Consider the following 24,574-nt stretch of genomic DNA (forward strand, 5'->3'; position numbering starts at 1 on the left):
GACTTATTTCCTGCTACTTTAGGTCACTGTGGTAGAGCAAGGCAGCAGACAAAGTGAAGAGAACCAACTGTTTTGGTTGACGACAAGTGACTGGTGAGTATGTATGATATGTTGACTCAGTTTTATGGCGATGAAAGCCATTTTATACAGAAACTGATGCCAGATTTTTGTATGATGAAGTATTTCACATAGGAAAATTACTCGGGCATCTCAAATTTTCCCAGTTGATTTGGATGGAAATTCTGGTAAAATTATTGATCTCAGCATTTGACACATTCACTTTGCCATTGTCGAAACTATTTTTTTCGATCTGTTCGTCATTACATGCTAATCAACGGAAACATCCCACAGTATTTCCACAATGGGACCACAGTGGAAATAACTTTTCTGTGCATCCTAGCACTTTCGTGTTTGTCTTTTTCTTGTTTGAATTATTAAATCAAATCATACAAAAACCGTAAAAAACTAACACATTGTTAAGTGCTGAAGGATATATGTCCATACTTCTAGATGTTATAGGACTGTTTACAGGTTGGCTACTAGTGTCTACTGATGATAGCCGAGAAAGAGCGAGCAACGTGGAGATGTGTGCCTACACATAAATGTGAATGCACTGATTTATGTACAAGTGTACACTGATTTGTATGACTTCATCCTGCACAGTCGATTATGGTCGACGTAAAAAAGCATAACTCAGTCTGGTACAATGACTGAAGGGCAAAGGTCATACTTATGTCCTCGCGCTGACAATAAATTAATGTTAAGGGGACAATCATTTAATTTCGGGGGGCTGGAGGAAATGGGTATGGTAGCAATTTTTCCCCGCCACTGTGGCAGCAATTGTTTTCTTTTGTCTGTCTTGCATCATTTTTTCCACATTTGGTGGAAGCAATGCAATTTTTTTCATGATTACGCAGGATACAACGAAAGCCTTTTATTGTGCAAGTTTTGACCTGACTTTTGTTGTGCGTTTATAGCACGAATACTGGCAAAAAACATTGGACTTGCTCGTGTATTTTGAAAATGTTAGCGCCACCGAAGGCAGCGACCTCCAGAGAATGAGAAAATGGGCGAGTCAGGTTCCTCAAATTTTGTGACTTTTTTTTGCAATGGTCTGCTGTGGTCAGTCTTTTTCCTCAAGACATAACTGGATGATTTTTCCCTTCTTCTTCACCTGCCGACAATTCTCTTCCAAATATGCTCCAGCTCCCCCCGAAATCAAATGGTTCTTCTCCAAACCTGACTTGCGCTTATTCGCCGAGACACAGAGCTGACGACACTCAGAGTCTTTGACGTACTTATTAGCAGTCTATTTGACTGTAGTGGACCAGGTCTTTCTAGACAACTGACCTTTCTAGATATTGTAATCATGTAGAAGTATCGTTATTAAACTATCCGATGTGGTCTACTTCTCGCCTTACCGGCCCCTTACTCGAGTTACTGGGATAGCAATGACCACAAAGAACAATATACCTACTGGACGGTATGTCACGGCCATGTGACATATTTATGCATGCATTATACATACATTATGCTAAACCCTTTCAGCCCAGTCCCCCTGTGTTAACTTCGATCTTCACGAACGAAACGAATATTTCGCCATTGTTGCTTAATATTTGTCCTTATTTCTTAAAGGCAATGACACTATATAATGATATAATGATATGCACAAAGAATGGAATAAACTGCTATCAATTCTTAACCTGGACGAGAAAATGAATACGTACTGTAGGACTGTAAGAAGAAAAACTATTGAAAACTATGTCAGCATTTCAATGCGTCATAATGCTCGTACTTGTTGAATAGGAGGTCATAACACCATAACATTCCTGTACAGCTGTTTGGAAAATGAAATTAACTTTTTATATTTACAGGCTGGGAACAACGGGCTTTCGCCAAAATACAGTTCAAGCGAAAAGACAAAAAAAACTAACATAAAACACAGCAGAGAAACAAAGAGCAAACACAGAGCTAAAAAGAATAAACATTATTATATTACCATGCCCTGTCCATTGCGTTTTAATTGGTCGAGCTGAACCACGTGACTGCCAGCAAATACACAGTAATGGTTTGTTTTCATGCCCGTGAATATGAATTATATCGTAAACGCAGTAACTTTACGGCTAAAACGAAAATTGTGATTTGTACAAAGATTATAATCACCGCTTTTCTTCAAGACAATCTCAGGATTTGCAAAATTTTTGCAGCGCACGCACTACTCACTGAAGGTTCTGGTGCCCGTTGTCGTTCGCACGGGATATATTCGTAAATTTTGACGGTTTTTCGGGGATCATTGATAATATAATTGAAATAACAGACTCCGCGCAGACCATTAACGTTTATTTATGGGCGCGGGCGAGAAGAAAGCCAAATTAACGGACTCGGCAAGCCTAGCTCGTTCAATTTTGGCTTTCCTCTCGCTCTTGCCTATAAATAAACGTTAATGGTCAGCTCGTCGTCCGTTATTTCTATAATGTTTATTAGTCCCCACGGACGAAGTCCGGGGGGACTTATAGATTGGGTCATGTCCGTCCGTCCGTCCGTCCGTCCGTCCGTCCGTTCACGCAGATATCTCAGACATGCCCTGGTCAATTTCTTTCAAACTTTGCACAAGGATAGTACCCTACCCCATACAGATGCACGTCGATTTGTTTCACAATGCGATCAAATTTGGCCGTGTTAGAGGACTTTTTAGTTTCCACCTCCATAGACTCTCATGTATAAGGCAGCTGTCCATAGACTCCCATGTATAAGGCAGTCCATAGACCCCATGTATAAGGATTTCCATAGACTCCCATGTATAAGGCAGTCCATAGACTCCCATGTATAAGTCAGTCCATAGACTCCCATGTATAAGGCAGTCCATAGACTCCCATGTATAAGTCAGCTCTGCATAGAATCCCATGTATAAGGCCAAGTAAAATAAAAATTTAGTGTCACATCATATTCATATAGCAAAAAGGATGCGGTGACACAGTTTTTAGCCTCACGGATGAAGTCCAGGGAGCTTATAGATTGGGTCATGTCCCTCCATTCGCAATGATATCTCAGATATTTTGACAAGATGTCACGTGACCTCGGTGACCTTTGACCTCAAATATACATATTTGTCCATAACTCAGTAACCACAAGTGCTACACCCTCCATATATGGTATGATGGGACACCTTATGACGCCTCATATTGTACCTCATTAATTATGCGCATATCTAATTTTGAGCAAGCCAATAGAGCTAGAGGTCTGATTTTTGGTATATAGGGATAACTTAGCAATACAATTTTTTTTGACAAATTGTCATGTGACCTCAGTGACCTTTGACCTCAAATATACATATTTGTCCATAACTCAGTAACCACAAGTGCTACACCCTTCATGTATGGTATGATGGGACACCTTATGACGCTACATATTGTACCTCATTAATTATATGCATATCTAATTTTGAGCAAGCCAATAGAGCTAGAGGTCTGATTTTTGGTATATAGGGATAACTTAGCAATACAATTTTTTTTTGACAAATTGTCATGTGACCTCAGTGACCTTTGATCTCAAATATACATATTTGTCCATAACTCAGTAACCACAAGTGCTACACCCTTCATGTATGGTATGATGGGACACCTTATGACGCCACATATTGTACCTCATTAATTATGTGCATATCTAATTTTGAGCAAGCCAATAGAGCTAGAGGTCTGATTTTTGGTATATAGGGATAACTTAGCAATACAATTTTTTTTGACAAATTGTCATGTGACCTCAGTGACCTTTGACCTCAAATATACATATTTGTCCATAACTCAGTAACCACAAGTGCTACACCCTTCATGTATGGTATGATGGGACACCTTATGACACTACATATTGTACCTCATTAATTATATTCGCCCAGTCAAAAGCGATGAAAGCGATGAAATTCGTTTCTTCGCTTCGATAAAGTGTGTATGTGCGATGTATGATAGTGAGCATGCGTGCGTGAGTGCTTCACGAACTCTACAACGTGTTGAGCGGTCTCAGTCAGAAAAATGTAACAACTTAGCCGGCTATTGAACCACTCTTTTTTGGGAGTGGAGATTTAGCCGAGTGGTTCTGTCTGTGGCCTCTCAGCTAGGCGACTGATGCCGTATGTTGTGGGTTCGAATCCGATTGAAAACTAGCCGTATATGCATATCTAATTTGAGCAAGCCAATAGAGCTAGAGGTCTGATTTTTGGTATATAGGGATAACTTAGCAATACAATTTTTTTTGACAAATTGTCATGTGACCTCAGTGACCTTTGATCTCAAATATACATATTTGTCCATAAACTCAGTAACCACAAGTGCTACACCCTTCATGTATGGTATGATGGGACACCTTATGACGCTACATATTGTACCTCATTAATTATACGCATATCTAATTTTGAGCAAGCCAATAGAGCTAGAGGTCTGATTTTTGGTATATAGGGATAACTTAGCAATACAATTTTTTGACAAGATGTCACGTGACCTCAATGACCTTTGACCTGAAATACACATATAGTCCATAACTCAGTAACCACAAGTGGTACACCCTTCATATTTGGTATGATGGAAGACCTTATGATGCCACATACTGTACCTCATTAATTATGCACATATCTAATTCTGAGCAAGCCAATAGAGCTGGATGTCTGATTTTTGGTATATAGGGATAACTATAGAATAGAAATTTTTTGATCAAATGTCATGTGACCTCTATGACCTTTTACCTAAAATATGCTTTTTGTCAATAAATAAGTAACCACAAGTGCTATGTCCTTTATATTTAGTAGGATGGGCGACCTTATGACAACACACGCTTTACCTCATTGATTATGCACATATCTAATTCTTGGCAAGCAAATCGAGCTAGATGTCAGATTTTTGGCAATTTGGGATTAATTAGCAATATATTTTTTTTTTTCAAAATGTCACGTGACCTCGATGACTTTTTACCTTGATTATACATATATATGCATAACTCAGTAACCACAAGTTCTATACCGTCCAATTTTGATAGGATATTAGACCTTAAGATGTCACATCTTGGACATCATTTATTATCCACATATGTATATTTTGGCTGGCCAATACAGCTAGAGGTCTGATCTATTTTCCCGATTTAGAACCATAACTTAGACATGCCTCATGTGTTTCAAATTGGGAAAAACAACATAGACCTATGTGCCCATAGATCTTAACATATACACTCCAGTGATACTTCTTAAAGACCACATTTACCTGCCCCATCAAGACTAAACTCCCCTATTCCAAGTGGGGACTATGTCATTGTCAATGAGTTGTTCTTTCTAGCTCTGTTTTTGGTCTTTGTTTCCCTGCTGTGCTTTATGTTAGTTTTTTTGTCTTTTCCCTATTGGTAAAACCGTAACTGTACACTTATCATTTGGCAGAATTAAATACATCACATCATGCTAATTTTCAAGATGTACCCTGAATCATCATTTATCGTCACTGAATAAATTATGTTAAACTATGATTTAAATGCCGATGTTGAATAGAATGGGTAACCTAGATAGCCATGTCAGCGAGTGGGTCAAAGGTCGACGAGGTCCCTTCAAATTGACGCCAAACTGACATGTTCACCTAAATTTGTGTTAATATTAATTGATGTTGAATAATAGCAATTTACGCGCCTGTCAAAGCACATTAGCATCGTCCAGTCTTTGTATGACTTTGAGTGTTTGAAATTATCTCCCTGAACAAAACTGAAATTTTATGACGTTGACAGAATTTAAATGCAAAGATATTTTGACTGAATATTATTCTGATATACACCAAAAATCTTGAGAATTGAGTACATTGTACCGTATTTTTCGAGCCACTCATTACCAACGTAATCTATTTCTATTTTCAGCTGGAGGTCACGTTAAGGTCGAGCAAGGTGGGAAACAGTGTGAAAAGAATTATTTTGGTTGACTAACGAACGGTGAGTATGCATTATTATGGGTGCAATAGAATTTTTGATTTTATCAATCGTATAGTAGGGAATTGTTTATGCTTTGGAACTTAAGGCTGGGCGGAAACCACTGTCTATGCTTGCAGTGATGTAGTTGTTGCACAGACTCTTCCCCAATAAGTCAGCAATATTTGATTGGCCAAAAGCTCGCGGCTTAGACTTTACAAGTTAATTCACCTATCGGAGTTGTAAATTCAAGAAGTATATATGGTAAAGTCGCTAAGGCAAATTATGTTGAAAGGGACAAAGTCGCCCATTTTTCATGAATTTTGTTTGATACGAGATACTACCTTTTTTGTTTGACATGTTGAAAGATACTGAATAAATGGGTGACCATGCATATACTCGACCCCGGTATAAGACAAATTAAATGAAACAGTCGCGAAATGAATTAATGGTCATGACCATTAATTCATTTTCGCAATGGTTTCATGTATCGTGTATAAAACCAGGGTCGAACATGTGGATGGTCACCCATTCATTCAGTATCTTTTAACATGTCAATCAATATAAGTAGTACCTCGTATCAAACACAATTGCTGAAAAATTGGCGACTTTGTCCCTTTAACTTACACATATACCATCTTCTGTCTCGGTGATTTATTTAATAGATTCACGTCTTTATAATTGATGGCGAACCTAATATTACCGAAACCCTCTTAACAACATGATTATCATAACGATATCTATGCACGTTTTCCAGCAAGATGTGACAAAAAGTGGAAAATCTATCATACTAAAAATGTAAATTCCTACATTTGAGGGAAAATCAGACATTGTCATAATTTAATTTTCTATCGTTCCATATATATATATATATATATATATATATATATATATATATATATATATATATATATATATATATATATATATATCGAAGTATACAGATGTCATCGTTACAATTACAGTGCTCGATGCTAAAGCAGAGCGTGATAAATAATAACAAAAAATTACTTTAAAGTAATGGTATTTGTTACCTAAGATTCATGCACCCTGCAATCATCAGACAGATGAAGTGAAAGTCTTATTAGCTCAACACTCGTATAATAATCGGGACGTACCATTTTATATATAGGTTGTGTTAAAAGTTGATAGATACGACGGAAATATTTGTTTTGGTGGCGACATTTTGAAACCATCTCCCAGCGTTTGTTTAACAGTGTAGATTTGTCAGCATTGTATTGATAATGTGCAGTTTTTCTGATATACAAAGATTACATCGCTTGCTTATGTTCGAGTAATGATATGCTTTGTCAATAATTGACGTGGTTCATTTGTTTCAGGGTCAAGATGTACTAAGACAGCTTAGTTGAGTGATGATATCTTTCGTTAGCTGAATCTTTTCGTTAGCGTCTTGAAGGTGTTATCAGTGAGTCTAATGTAGACCTTCTCCGAGTTGTCCCCATTGATATCTTGGCCTTGTAAACCACACCATTTACTTGACAATTACCCATCAAGGGGCATGTAGACTTGCCCCGGCATTAACAGTCAGCTGGTCGATCTTGACCTTGGTCTCCAGTGATTACTCTCTTATTATACAATGTGAGTAAACTAGCAACATTCTTCATACAACTATAATATGGTGGTTTCACTGGGGTTAGAACTCACAACCTACTCTACCTAGTCACCTAGCAGAGAAGCCACAGACAAAACCGCTCGGCCAAATCCCCAATCTCATAAAGATTGGTTCAATAACTAAGCTAAGTTGCTACAATTTTCTGACTGCAACCCTTCCACACGCTGTAGAGCCCATGAAGCACTCTCACTCGCACACTAACTATCACACACAAACTTTATCGAAGCAAAGCAATGAATACATCGCTTAAACTGGGCAAAAGTAGCCTCTTGGACAATTCTGTTCACCAGCAGAGCTCTCAACCCTGGATAGAAAATATGGTGGTTTCACCATGGTTCGAACTCACAAGATACAGTACCTAGTCACCAAGGAGAGAAGCCATAGAAAAAACCACTCGGCCACATCCCCAATCTCAAAAAGATTGGTTCAATGACCGAGCTATGAAGCTACAATTTCTCTGACTGCAACACCTTAACACAATGTAGAGCCCGTCAAGTACTCAGGTTTGTACATTCGCTATCGCAGACAATCTTTTTCGAAGCGAAGCAATGAATACATCGCTTAAAGTGGGTGAAAGATAGCCTCGGTGAGAATTCTGTCCACCAGCAGAGCTTTCAACCAAGGATAGAAAATATGGTGGTTTCACAATGGTTCGAACTCACAACGTACTCTACCTAGTCACCTAGCAGAGAAGCCACAGACAAAACCGCTCGGCCAAATCCCCAATCTCAAAAAGATTGGTTCAATAACTGAGCTAAGTTGCTACAATTTTTCTGACTGCAAACCCTCCACACGCTGTAGAGCCCATGAAGCACTATCACTCGCACACTAACTATCACACACAAACTTTATCGAAGCAAAGCAATGAATACATCGCTTAAACTGGGCAAAAGATAGCCTCTTGGACAATTCTGTTCACCAGCAGAGCTCTCAACCTGGATAGAAAATATGGTGGTTTCACCATGGTTCGAACTCACAAGATACAGTACCTAGTCACCAAGGAGAGAAGCCATAGAAAAAAACCACTCGGCCACATCCCCAATCTCAAAAAGATTGGTTCAATAACTGAGCTAAGATGCTTCATTTTTCTGACTGCAACCCCTCCACATGCTGTAGAGCCCATAAAGCACTCAGGTTCGTACACTCACCATCACACACAATTTTTTATCGAAGCAAAGCAATGAATACATCGCTTTAACTTGGCAAACGATAGCCTCTTTGAAAATTCTGTTCACCAGCAGAGCTCTCAACCTGGGATAGAAAATATGGTGGTTTCACTATGGTTCAAACTCACAAGATACAGTACCTAGTCACCTAGCAGAGAAGCCACAGACAAAACCGCTCGGCAAAATCCCTAATCTCAAAAAGATTGGATCAATAATGGAGCTTAAATGTTACAATTTTTCTGACTGCAACCCCTTCACACTCTGTAGAGCCCGTGAAGCACTCACGATCGCACACTCACTATCACACACAAGCTTTATCGAACGAAGCAATGAATACATTGCTTAAAGCGGGCGAAAGATAGCCTCGGGGACGATTCTGTCAAAAAGCAGAGGTATCAACCCAGGATAGAAAATATGGTGGTTTCACTGGGCTTGGAACTCACAATGCACGGTACCTAGTCACCTAACAGAGAAGCCACAGACAAGACCGCTTGGCCAAATCCCCATTCTCCAAAACATAGGTTCAATAACCAAGCTAAGATGCTACAATTTCTCTGACTGCAACACCTTAACACAATGTAGAACCTATCAAACCTCAGGCTTGTACACTCACTATCGCAGAAAAACTTTATCGAAGTGAAGCAATTAATACATTGCTTAAACTGGGCGAAAGATAGCCTCGGGGAGAATTCTGTCCAACAGCAGAGCTATCAATCAAGAATAGAAAATATTGGGGTTTCACTGGGGTTAGAACTCAGAACCTACTGTACCTAGTCACCTAGCAGAGAAGCCACAGACAAAACCGCTCAGCCAAATCCCCAATCTCAAAGGATTGGTTCAATAACCGAGCTAAGATGTTACATTTTTTCTGACTGCAACCCCTCCACAAGCTGTTGAGCTGGTGAAGCACTCCCACTCGCACACTCACTATCACACACAAACTTTATCGAAACGAAGCAATGAATAATCGCTTAAAACGGGCGAAAGATAGCCTTGGGGACAATTCTGTCCACCTGCAGAGCTATTAACCCAAGATAGAAAATATAGTGGTTTAACTTGGTTTCGAACTCACAACGTACGGTACCTAGTTACATAGCAGAGATTTCACAGACAAAACCGGTCGGGCAAATCGCCAATATAAAAAAGATTGGTTCAATAACCAAGCTAAGATGCTACAATTTCTCTGACTGCAACACCCTAACACAATGTAGAGTCCGTGAAGCACTCAGGCTTGTACACTCACTATTGCTGACAAACTTTATGGAAGTGAAGCAATGAATACATTGCTTAAACTGGGTGAAAGAAAGCCTCGGGAGAATTCTGTCCACCTGCACAGATATTAACCCAGGATAGAAATATGTTGGTTTAACTTTGGTTCGAACTCACAATGTACGGTACCTAGTTACATAGCAGAGAAGCCACAGACAAAACCGGTCAGGCAAATCGCCAATCTCAAAAAGATTGGTTCAATAACCAAGATAAGATGCTACAATTTCTCTGACTGCAACATCTTAACACAATGTAGAGCCCGTCAAGCACTCAGGCTTGTACACCCACTATCGCTGACAAACTTTATGGAAGTGAAGCAATGAATACATTGCTTAAACTGGGCAAAAGAAATCATCGGGGAGAATTCTGTCCACCTGCAGAGCTATTAACCCAGGATAGAAAATATGTTGGTTTAACTTTGGTTCGAACTCACAACGTAAGGTACCAAGTCACCTAGCAGAGAAGCCACAGACAAAACCGCTCTGCCAAATCCCCAATTTCAAAACGATTGGTTCAATACTGAGGTAAGATGCTAGAATTTTTCTGACTGCAACCCCTCCACACGCTGTACAGCCCGTGAAGCACTCTTGCTCGCACACTAACTATCACACACAAACTTTATCGAAGCAAAGCAATGAATACATAGCTTAAACTGGGCAAAAGATAGCCTCCGGGACAATTCTGTCCACCAGCAGAGCTCTCATTCCAGGATAGAAAATACGGTGGTTTCACTATGGTTCAAAATCACAATATACAGTACCCAGTCATCTGGGGGAGAAGCCATAGAAAAAAACCACTCGGCCACATCCCCAATCTCAAAAAGATTGGTTCAATAACTGAGCTAAGATGCTTCATTTTTCTGACTGCAACCCCTCCACACGCTGTAGAGCCCATGAAGCACTCAGGTTCGTACACTCACTATCACACACAAACTTTATCGAAGCAAAGCAAAGAATACATCGCTTTAACTTGGCAAAAGATAGCCTCTGGGACAATTCTGTTCACCAGCAGAGCTCTCAACCCATGATAAAAAAAATATGGTGGTTTCACTATGATTCTAACTCACAAGATACAATTCCTAGTCCACTAGCATAGAAGCCACAGACAAAACCGCTCGGCAAAATCCCTAATCTCAAAAAGATTGGATCAATAATGGAGCTTAAATGTTACAATTTGTCTGACTGCAACACCTTCACAAGCTGTAGAGCCCATGAAGCACTCACGATCGCACACTCACTATCACACACAAGCTTTATCGAACAGAGCAATGAATACATTGCTTAAAGTGGGCGAAAGATAGCCTCGGGACGATTCTGTCAAAAGCAGAGGTATCAACTCAGGATAGAAAATATGGTGGTTTCACTGGGCTTGGAACTCACAATGCACGGTACCTAGTCACCAAGGAGAGAAGCCACAGACAAGACCGCTCAGCCAAATCCCCAATCTCAAAAACATAGGTACAATAACCAAGCTAAGATGCTACAATTTCTCTGACTGCAACACCTTAACACAATGTAGAACCTATTAGCCTCAGGCGTGTACACTCACTATCACAGAAAACTTTATCGAAGTGAAGCAATTAATACATTGCTTAAATTGGGCGAAAGATAGCCTCAGGGAGAATTCTGTCCACCAGCAGAGCTATCAACCAAGGATAGAAAATATGGGGGTTTCACTTGGGTTAGAACTCAGAACCTACTGTACCTAGTCACCTAGCAGAGAATCCACAGACAAAACCGCTCAGCCAAATCCCCAATCTCAAAAGGATTGATTCAATAACCGAGCTAAGATGTTACATTTTTTTCTGACTGCAACCCCTCCACAAGCTGTTGAGCCGGTGAAGCACTCCCGCTCGCACACTTACTATCACACACAAGCTTTATCGAACGAAACAGTGAATACATTGCTTAAAGTGGGCGAAAGATAGCCTTTGGGACAATTCTGTCAAGCAGAGGTATCAACCCAGGATAGAAAATATAGTGGTTTAACTTGGGTTCGAACTCACAACGTACGGTACCTAGTCATGATACATTGAGGGCGCTTTCAACGGAGCAACAACGCATTTGCGTCGCTCCGGCTTATTTTCACTTATCTTTGAAGTTTTTCGGAGTTTAACGAACCAAACATGAAATGCCATGACTGTCCAGCAAGGAAGAACGTGGTGCTGTGCCAGGGAGATCTGATGCTGTGTCCTAAATGCGAATATCGACGATTTGGAATAGAAAGATCAGCAACCGAAAAGCCTGGGAAAGCAACAACGGTACCCGCCACACCCTGTACACTACAAGGTGCAACGTCAAGTTTGGATCAAACATCGACAGATGAAAATGCTGGCAAAGATCAAATGACCAGAGTGTTGGAAGGAATCCAAGAAATTAAGACAGAGGTTAGAAATCTTAAAGAATCTCAACATGACCTTGTAAAATCGGTGGATTTTATAAGCTTCCAATTCGAAACTATGAAAACTCAAATTCAAGAACTGCTAAATTCCAATCGCATCTTGCAGCAAGACAATAGGCAGTTATGTAACCGAGTGTCAGTGCTAGAAACACAGCTGCATATGTTGGATCAATACAACCGGAGGATAAATCTAGAGATTGCAGGTATTCCTGAACCTCAAGAAGGTGCAGAAGATACAGATACTACTGTTCTCAGTGTCTTAAGGAAAATAGATCCTGAGATCAATGCTAAAGACATCGACATAACGCATCGAATAGGCATCAGACAAAGTACGAACGATGATACCAGACGAAACGGAAGTCCACGTATACGGCCCATTATCATCAAATTTACAACGAGGAAGAAGCGAAATTACATCTACGATAACCGAAGAAAGCTACAAGGAATTACAACTCGAGAACTTGGATATCAACAGCGGAATGCCATTTTTGTCAACGAGAATCTATGTAAATCACAGCGACAGCTCCTGCACAAGGTAAATGAAGAAAGAAAGAAAGCCAAGTTTAGATATTTATGGACTGTTAACGGTAATATATATGTGAGAAAAATCAAAACGAACGATCGATGTGTATTTCAAATGAAGGTGACATTAAAAAAATCAAGTGAGACCACAATATATTGCTGTGTAGTTTGGTACTGAATTTTATACCAAAAACATTATTTCAAAAGCGATGAAGTATTTGTTTTGTCTTTTTGTTGTATTATTTATTTATTCTTTACATATGAGTTAGTAAATGTACCCTAGCCACTCATAATTGATTTAGTGTATTTACAAAGTGCAGAAAATGTAAATTGTTGCTGCGACGCCATAACACCCTCCGACTTTAACGAAAGGTACCACTCCGTTATTGACCAGTCGTTTGCGGTCTCGCATATAAATACTCGCTCATTGAATAAAAACTTTGAGGAGTTTCGTTTGATGTATGAGGACACATTCCAGCAAAAGTTTAAAATCGTTGGTGTCTCTGAAACGTGGCATATCAATGACCCTATTTTTTTTTCGTTAGATTCATATAATCTTGAAGTAAACTGTCGTGAGTCCGGCAGAGGAGGAGGCGTTGCGGCCTATATCCATACATCAGTAAAATATAAGAAATTGTCATTCACCATTTCTAATTCTGAGTCATTGTGGTTGGAAATACAGGACGGAAAACAGGTTTATGTTATAGGTATACTGTATAGGAAGCCGAATACTATGTTGTCCGATTTTGAAAATAGCCTTTTAGATGTACTCAACTGTGTAAAAGTAGATAAGAAACATTGCATTCTTCTTGGCGATTTTAATATTGATATTTCCAGACAGGATAAATGTGTTGATAGTTACATTACAGCATTGAACTGTCTACATTTTTCTCAATTGATTACAGTTCCAACACGGGTTACTGAAATCTCTCGTACTGTTATCGATCATATTTACACAAATATCAGTAACTGTTCCATTGTTTCTGGTACTATCGCTTGTGAGATATCTGATCATTTACCAGTTTTTGCGATCTTCAAAGATATAAGTTTACATAGCAGGATGTCAGGAAAAGTTGCTTTTAGAAATTATAAAATATTTGATGGAACAGATTTTGTAAATGATCTCTCTGAGCAAACATGGAACGAGGTTTACACTAGAACAAGCGTCGATGATGCTTACAACAATTTCGTTTCAATTTTCCGTGATTGCTGTGATAAACACGCACCAGTTGTCGAAAAGACCTTTAAGAACATCAACAAACACAAGCCCTGGATTACAAAATCAATAAGAAAATCAATCTACAAAAGCATAATTTATTTGCGAAAATGATTCACTCAAACTATGACTTACAAATTGTTAATAATTACAAACAATATAGAAACACTTTAAATTAACTAAAGTCCTAAGGGCTGCTAAGAGAGATTACTATGCGTCTTTGATTCTAGAAAACCATAATAATTCTACCAAGACATGGGATATCATTAATCATTTACTCAGTAGGAAGAAAGTTTGTAATAGAACATGTTTACCAGAACAACTGATTGTTACATCTAGTGATGAAAATGAGACGATATGTAGTACTCCTTATGAGATTGTAAATGGTTTCAATAGTTTCTTCACAAATGTACCACCCGATCTGGCTAGCAGAATTCATTCACCTTCACATTCTTATTTTGATTTCCTACCCAAGACCTGTAAAAATTCGTTTTTCTTAGAGCCAACATCAGAAATTGAAGTTGCCAATTTGTTGAGAACCCTTGATATAAAAAAGGCTTCCGGCTGTGATAATTTACCAGCGAAACTTATTGTAATTGCTGCTAATCAAATAGCCAAACCATTGTCTCATATATTCAATCTGTCGTTTACACAATGCAAGTTTCCAAATGCATTAAAGGTAGCGAGGGTAATACCAATTTATAAGAAAGGTTCAAAAGATGCACCTGGAAACTACCGACCGATTTCTGTGTTACCCCTTTTCAGCAAAATTATTGAAAAAACTGTAAATACTAGACTTATGGGCTTTCTCAACAAGTTTAATTTACTGTATAAACATCAATATGGTTTTCGTGAAAAACATAGCGCAAAATTGTCACTTATCAATTTGGTTAGTGACTTACTGCATCAGATCGACAACGGGAATGCTACTATTGGGATCTTCATAGATTTTGCAAAGGCTTTTGATACGATAGACCATAGTATTTTACTATCAAAGCTTCAACATTACGGTATAAGGGGAAACCCTCTCAGTTGGTTTTCAGATTATCTGCATAATCGTACCCAGTTTGTTTTTGCGGACCAGGTGAAATCTGAAAATATGCCAATCACGTGTGGTGTGCCCCAGGGGTCAACACTTGGTCCAACATTGTTTTTAATATATATCAATGATCTCCCGAACTCATCCAACTACTTTGATTTTCGTTTATTTGCAGACGATTCCAATTTATTTCATACATTTCCTGACAAGCTAAGTAACATAGACCTTTCAGTTGTAAATCATCATTTCATGAGAGTTATACACTGGTGCGACTCAAATAAATTGACTATTAATATTGAGAAGACAAATTATATAATTTTTCATTGCAAACATAAAGTTATCTCCAATCATGGTGTACTAAGGGTCAAAGGTAAAATTATAAAGCAGGAGGAAAAAGCCTCCTTTGTTGTGTGATTTTCGACGAGCATTTGTCTTGGAAAGAACATATTGATTATGTAACACTTTGTATTCGAAAAAAGTCAGGAATGTTATTTAAGTTAAGAAACATTGTACCAAAACATATTTTACTTTTACTTTATAAAGCTTTTCTTCAACCAAACATAATGTATGGATTAGAAGTGTGGGGGAGTACATACTCGACATATTTGCAATCTATTTTGAAAATTCAGAAAATGTGTTTACGGTGTCCGTCTGCACCACTATTCAAAGAACTAGGTCTTCTTGATATCTTTAAACTTTATAAACTTGGTATAGGAAATTTCATCTTTGATCTGTACAATTATAATCTTCCCCATCATATTAGTGACTATTTCAATATGGTCGACCATGGCCGACATACAAGGTTTAAACTTCAGCAAAACTTAGCTATTCCGAAGATATACACAGATGCCGGTAAATTTGCGATTAATTATTCAGGCGCTAAACTGTGGAATAGTTTACCCATTCACATGAAATCATTCACATCACAACACCTGTTTAAAAAAGCGTTAAAACAACACCTCATCGATGAATCGTAAAGTAGTCACTGTCATGTAAATTCTTACATTTTAAGCTCGTTGTATTTACTGGATTTTTTTTTCTTTCTAGCCCTTTTAACAGTGATGCACATGTAGTTTGAGGTGGGGCCAAACCAGATTAGCGAAAAGCTATTTTTTGGCTCCTAAATTGCCATTTCTTTCCTTTTTCAGTAATATGTAAAACGTTTATAGTAGTTGTTATTATTATTTCTTTATGGCAATAAATAAATGAAATATAGCAGAGAAGCCACAGACAAAACCGTTGGGCAAATCGCCCATCTCAAAAAGACTGGTTCAATAACTGACCTAAGATGCTACAATTTGTCTAACTGCAACACCTTAACACTCTGTAAGGTCTACGAAGCACTCACTGACTATCACACACAAACTTTATTGAGGGAAACAAAAAATACATCGCTTAAACTGAGCAAAAGTCAGCCCCGGTTACGATTCTTTGAAGCAGAGCTATCAACCCAAGATAGAAAATATAGTGGTTTCACTAGGGGGTCGAACTCGAAACGCACAGTACGTAGTCACATAGCAGAGAAGCCACAGATAAAACCGGTCGGGCAAATCGCCAATCTCAAAAAAAATGGTTCAATAACCGAGATTAGATGCTACAACTTTTCTAAATGCAACCACTCCTCACGCTGTAGAATCCGTAAAGCACCCTGGCTCATAAACTCACTATCACACACAAACTTTATCGAAGCGAACTAACGAATACATCGCTTACACTGGGCGAAAGACAGCCTCGGGGACAATTCTGTCCACCAGCAGAGCTATCAACCCAGGATAGAAAATATGGTGGTTTCACTGGGGTTCGAACTCACAACATACGATATCATACCTAATCACCTATAGCAGAGAAGCCAGAGACAATTAAAACCGTTCGGCCAAATCCCCAATCTCAAAAAGATTGGTCAATTACTGAGCTAAGATGTTAAAAGAGAGTATAAGGATTTATTTGATGTTGCAATGGGGAGCTTCGACGGTGCTGAAATATGCGAATTGGTTGGTCTGTATACCCTCAGCACACTCGCCAAGAAATATGATAAGAATCTAATCGGCCTATACTGTGATGACGGGCTTGGTGTATTCAGAATACCACAGCCAGCAAAGCGGAAATGGTGAAAAAGGAAATCACGCATGAAATTGGGCTCAAGATCAGAATTGAGACAAACCAGAAAATAACAAACTTCTTGGATTTAACATTTAATCTGAATGACGGCAAGTTCTATCCGTACCGTAAACCAAACGACCAAACAATTTATGTCCATAAACAGTCTAACCACCCGCCAACTATAATTAAACACATACCTGACGCAATAAGCAAACGCATCTCAATGATATCCAGTGATAAGGGAATCTTTGATAAACACACAGGTCAAAGTCAAGCGTGTACAAAGATCAAATTAGAATATGTCAAGACCAACCAATCAGCGAGGAGAAACAATAACAGGAAACGTAACATCACGTGGTTCAATCCCCCTTTCAGCAAGAACGTGGAAACTAATATCGGCAAGAAATTCCTTCAACTTGTTGACAAACACTTTCCAAAGGGGTCTAAGCTTCATAAGATCTTCAATATAAACACAATTAAAGTGAGTTACAGTTGTATGAAGAATATGGCTAGTATACTCAAATCACATAATAAGAGAGTAATCACCGGAGACCAACGTCAAGATCGACCAGCTGATTGTAATTGCCGGGACAAGTGTACATGCCCCTTGAAGGGTAACTGTCAAGTAAAAGGTGTAGTTTACAAGGCCAAGGTATCAACGGGGGACAACACGGAGAAGGTCTACATCGGACTCACTGATAACACCTTCAAGACGCGCTTCGCTAATCACATGCAATCGTTCCGTAACGAAAGATATCAACACTTTCCAAGTTCATCTGGACCTTGAAACAAAAGAACCAGGTTTTTGACATTTCGTGGTCAATTATTGACAAAGCATCACGTTACTCTAACATAAGCAAGCGATGTAATCTTTGTATATCAGAAAAACTGCACATTATCAATGCTGACAAATCTACGCTGTTAAACAAACGCTCGGAGTTGGTTTCAAAATGTCGCCACCAAAACAAATATTATCTATCAAATTTTAACACCACCTATAAATAGAATGGTACGACCCGATCAAACATATAAGAGTGTTAAGCTAGTTATACTTTCACTTCATCTGTCTGATGATTGCAGGATGCATGAAACTTACGTAACAGATACCATTACTTTGTACTTGAAGTAATTTTGTGTTATTATATATATATATATATATATATATATATATATATATATATATATATATATATATATATATATCACATATATAGACCCAGTTATCCCTATTTATGACGTCACACTATAGGTATATAACTACGATGAATCCATATTCCACATGTGGTGAATATGGGACCCAGACTACTTTTAAAACGTAAACAAAAAATCAGCTGTTCAGAACTTATTTTCAAATCCCTGAAATACAAAAGTGGGAGGGTAATGAAGCATAAGGAAATATGGAATATTTAAATATATGTGTAAAATACAAAATGTCCTCGATACTAGAATTTTATGAATTTGTGTTTCTTCGTCGTTGATCTGTGATGAAAACGTTTGATTTCTACACCACTGACATTTTCACGCCGGCTATGACATGTTACAGACATTTTGTGTTTCCTACCTCGTCAAAAGAGGTTGAGCCCCTGTCGATGTTCATCAAACAACATAATAAGCATAGCCATAAACCAAAGATACGTATCGATCATCCCTGCAGCAGTAAGTATGTTTTCTGAAGCAACATTGACGGGTTTCAGGATCAACATCACGATCAATGCTGCCGCGGCAGTCAACGAGTCGAGCCCCCGGGTCGAGCCGAGGAAGCGAAGAGCATTCATCATTCCTGACAGAAATGACGATACTCCGGACTTGGAACTCATTAGAAGAAATGCTATTTTGTTTTTTAAGAGCGATGAGTTCACAAGGTTATCAATGCATTTAAAGGTGCAGGCTATTGTTTTGTCCATGCATATTGTGCATCACGTTTCCTGTTTTGTACCTTGTTGTTGAACTGCGTTATCTCGCGTCTGAGCTCAGAAAGACTCGTTGCTTGTAGCCTTACCGATTGAGTCAGAGCCGAACACTGTTCTGCATTTTTTTTAAACAAGCTCATTTTATTTATTAAAATTTTATCATACAATTGATAATTTCTTAAAACATAATAATTGGTAATTTTGAAAGTTTCATACAAACTTTGTAAAGCAGAATTCTTTGAATGATGTTCGAATATTGACAAACATAACCCGTTCTCGCCAGCCGCTGCTGAGTGTCACGACGTACCGCTTTGCGAGTTCAATAATTTTATGAATGCATGTTCACTTAAATTAATGTTATAGTAAGTACCAAATTAATACCTTGCATTAAAAGTCCATAGTCTTTCCTATTTCCGCTTGATTCGCACAGAACAATCCCTACGAGAGATGCTAATTATCCATAGGAGCAGCTTCGGCATGCTCGAAGTTAACCTCGGCATGTACAGCTGAGCGCTGTCAAGTCAGCTGTGACCCAGCCACGACCACATAACAAAGCGTATGAAATCTTTTAAAATACTCTCTCTCGTTCTTTCCCGATAATTATCATTCCTGAAAGGTTTATTCACGGAAAACTAGGTCTATGCATGTGATAAATATATAATCCCCCCGTATTCCTTACTCGTGTGTCTGCGTCGCGGACTCGTGATTCCCCGTGTTGTGGCCGTATCCCCCTCGCCTACGGCTCGGAGGAATACGGCGCTACACGGGGAATCACTCGTCCCCGACGCAGCCACACTTGTTCGGAAAAGGGGGATTATATATATATATATATATATATATATATATATATATATATATATATATATATATATATATATATATATATATATATATATATATATATATATATAGAAAACTTGATTGATACACACTACCACACCCAGTTGTTTGGTCCGAACGTATTTTAATGAACTTGTGACACAACGTTTCGCTCCAAAACTAGAGCTTCTTCAGGTGTACTGTATAACGGAAAATACAAAGATCGTGCTTATAAATAAATGCTGTACATTAAGAAATCATTGCTTTACAAAACTTTAAACTGTGGAATTGTTTGAGAAAGTCGATCGATTGGAAATGATATGTAATTATGTGAAAAAAGTACCAACCTTGCAGTCCGACGCCCAAGGTTGGAATCTGGCGTGCGGATATGCAGGTGAATGGCTATTTATACCTCCGGGAAATGGACTGAGAGGGGCGCTGTGGAACTTATTTGAATATTGGGAGGATGTTTTATATATATATATATATATATATATATATATATATATATATATATATATATATATATATATATATATATATATATATATATATACTTGTTTAGTTAAAGATCAGCTTGAGTAGAGTGCTCAATCCCAGAATACTGGAGTAGAGCTAAATACACAACTGAGTTGACCAGGATAATCTAAATTACATTTCCGCTACTAATTTGTGTCGTATAGACAGCAGAGCCGCCTACACTCATCGGGTGGCTGTGTTCGACTGAAACGTTTAGGCTGCTGATTGCATATGTTGTTTAGCGGGAAACAAAATGTAATTTAGATTATCATGTCAAATCAGTTGTGTGAGTGAATATATATATATATATATATATATATATATATATATATATATATATATATATATATATATATATATATATAAAAATATATTTGAATAGGACATTACCCTTTAGCTTTTGCTGAACATACATATTGTAATTTTCTCAAATCCAAATTATAGTTGTTAAATTTACTCTGAACGTTTATCTGCCATTTAGTCACATACCATCAAAAACTGTTATTGGACGTCCGTACGACACCATAACGAAAACTTTATCTTTTTAAAAAAACACAGAATACACAGACAGTATGGTTGACGATAAAAAGTATGATTCTAACAAAAAACATGGAGAACTGGTAAACAAGATAACCGAAGGACAATTAAAAGGGGGAGAAATGCTGTACATTTACAACCTTTATCACGTGACAACGGAAGTAAACAAGCTTCAGATTGTAAGCTCACGCACGCTTAAAGCAACGACGATCGAAACAGGAAAGTTAGGTCCTTGTGGTCCCATCGTTGGCAAATCTGGTGTTTTCTTCTGTTGTAGCCTTACTAAAAATTCAAACGGGGGAATAGCCCTTCCCGAAACTTCGCCTTACGGCACTGAACGAGTCAGAATTCCTGTGGGAAACTTCAAGGGTGGGTTTCCTCCGTATATTTATCGCTTGGGATGGAGTTGTGGAATTATGTGCGTACAGCGTTACATTAATGTAGAACTCCCGATTCCTGTGAGAAACTTCTTCGAGGGTTGGTTTCCTCAGTATGTTTATCGCTGGGGATGGAGTTGTGGAATTATGTGCGTACAGCCTTACATTAATGTAGAACTCCCGATTCCTGTGAGAAACTTCTTCGAGGGTTGGTTTCCTCAGTATGTTTATCGCTGGGTATGGAGTTGTGGAATTATGTGCGTACAGCCTTACATTAATGTAGAACTCCCGATTCCTGTGAGAAACTTCAAGGGTGGGTTTCCTCCGTATATTTATCATTTGGGATGGATAGGTGGAGAACGCCTGTTTTTTGATTCTTACAGATGGTTTGCTGGGAAATGGTACGTATATTTAGTTTTAGACAAAGGTAATGACCCGGAGTTCAGTAAATTTTGTGATGACGAACTTCACAGATTAGACTTGCAAACCGACGTGATTTTTCAAAAGTCAGGAACCGATACTTACAAAGTTTACCACAAAATTGTTAATAAGAATACTGTATGGGTTGAGATTTTCGTTCCAGGTGACACCAAATTGACAGGCAATGAATTGTGGGATACCGTTACCAAGCAGTAGAAGGAATAGGGCGATGAATGATAAATCATCAACAGTGAAAGTCAAGTGTATTGTGGAGGGTGTATTGGCTACCTGGTGGCTGTTGTCATATATATATATATATATATATATATATATATATATATATATATATATATATATATATATATATATATTATATATATATATATCCCAATAAAGACCAATTTCTATCATAGCTTGAAGGAAGCATAGAACAAATATCTGTAGACAACTCAAAATGACTATGCGACTATGCATATGAAGTTTTAAATGATTTGGGTTAGAAATATATGTGTTGACTTCAATCTTGACTACTCGTATTTACAAGGCATGAGGCATGTATATTCTAATTTAGCTTATAAATATGATAATACAGCCTGCTAACTTTTTGTCAAAATAGGGGATTATTTATTTTAGACAGGACAACAAAAGTCATCATATTTGTAAGGGTGCCAAACTTGTATTACCGGAACCCGCACAAGATGTGGACTTTAGAGTCTCTCCCGATGAGAACAATCTTTAATCAGCAGGAATATGTACATTACCGGACATTTCATAAGCTTTTCAACCTTTGTCTTTTATATTTGTCTACAGATGACTTGGAGATTTGTTTATGACGTGGTTTCTCTGCTATCATATTTTACTTTATTGTAGCTTCATCTTATCAATTATAACGTTTACATTAATTTTCCAGTGAGTGTCTCGTACTGCAATTTTATTATTTCTATTAGCAATTTTAAAATCAATTACTTCAAAAGAAATCATCGTAGATATAACAACTTCTACATTTTCATTTTAATCATAAGTTCCGTTATTTGTATTGAATATTTTAAATTACTAACAACTGCTATTGTTGCAAAGTTATTGTATCGAATGTTCAACACATAATGGGAAATAATTGTTTGAAATCTTACGGAGTCGTGAATGGTGCATTCAAGATTTTCAGTTTCCTTGTATTCATAGTTGCTTGTCTTATCGTTTAATCATTGTAACAACCATATCACACATTGAGACCATAGAAGTGTTACTTTGATTGATCATCAGGTCAACTTTTTGAAAACAATTTCTGCTGTACACTTTCCACTTGAACTAAGAACCTACATTTTTCTAACAACTTCAAGCAGTAGATACATGTATAACACCAAGTAATATCATAAAGAGGGGCTCATGCATTTTCAGCACGAGGCTCTGTTTAATCATTAATTATCACGTGACATTATAGGTTTTCATTCACTCTATTAGCCATTTTCAATTTTCTTGTATGTAAAACTGCATTTCTTTACCAACGCTTAGCAAGCACACTGCAGAATTGCTTAACTTCATAAATGTTACGATATAAAACACAATGAAAAATTCTAATCGATATCCTCTCCAATGAACTCCTTGGCTATGTGGTACTTCAGTGACTCTGTCGATCCACCACCTTCACCACTGGCGCACAGCATACAACATAAATTTCCTCTATCAACAGTGATGGCGTTTCTAATTGTACCTGCGCTTTAATCTAAGGACTCCCATTTTTTACCATAGATTCCCAATTAAGTCAATGGTGGAGACCTTAGAGTTTGTAGGAATCTATGAGAGTTCGTAAATTTTGGGCGAAGGCAAGTATTTTGCTTCGGGGGTAAAATTTGAATGTGATAACTTCTCCAAAATGTTATACAACATTATTTTCTTTTAGTATTTTACCTTTAGAAAGTCGTAGAAAATCGTTATATTTCAACTTATTTACAACGAAATATCATTTATTTGGTATAGTGCATAAACAATGAGTAATCAACACATTGTATTCTCACTTTCCAAGGAATATGTAAAGTCGTATTTTACAGTGTTAATGTACGTCCTTATTACCCTTTCGGTTGTCTATAATTAAATATTCAGTACGTTTTGGCAATGAATGTATGCTTATAATTTGTTGTTCAATATCTTTTTAATTACTATCACAGATTTGACATAACTAACTTTAAGTTTTAATAAATACATCTGCTTATTGTTTTTTTCACATTTGAAAATGAATTTGTATTTTAGCAAAGCAGTGTAGTGCATTTTTCTAGATTTTTTTCAAGGCTGATAAATAAAATACCGTTCAGTCTTACTTTAATTCAGTCACATCGGTCAGTTTTTATGTTCGTATTGACCTAACAATTGACTTAAAACTTGGTGAATAATCTTTGACAAGTACTTTTAAAACATATGTTTTAATTAATGTTCAATTGCTGGTTTTAATATCTATGTGGTGTGAACATATTCTTTCAGATCAACACTACAGGCACTAACGGCCAGTGAGTGTCATGCGTGATAAGATTTTGAAACATTTTAAATTTCTTGTTGATATGTCATTAAACAATTATGAGTTGTTGCTATTAAGTATGATTATTGAAATCTAGTTTTGCTGCATTTTTATGAATTTTGATAGAAAACAAACTCAAAGTTTCATCATAAGATACTTATTACATCAAAGTGTAAATAATTTGAACAAATACGTCTCGTAGTTAGGTAAATCGCT

General features: G+C 37.6%; 1 long non-coding RNA gene across 1 annotated transcript; it reads left to right on the top strand.

Annotated features, from left to right (window-relative positions):
* The first annotated feature begins 1,443 nt into the window (after positions 1–1,443).
* LOC139139997 (uncharacterized) lies at positions 1,444–21,132 on the top strand. Its single transcript, XR_011553925.1, has 3 exons — positions 1,444–1,483; positions 5,878–5,949; positions 21,077–21,132. It is a non-coding gene; the product is annotated as an uncharacterized lncRNA (long non-coding RNA).
* The last annotated feature ends 3,442 nt before the right edge of the window (positions 21,133–24,574 follow it).

Source organism: Ptychodera flava, chromosome 9, assembly GCF_041260155.1.
Source record: "Ptychodera flava strain L36383 chromosome 9, AS_Pfla_20210202, whole genome shotgun sequence".
NCBI lineage: Eukaryota > Metazoa > Hemichordata > Enteropneusta > Ptychoderidae > Ptychodera > Ptychodera flava.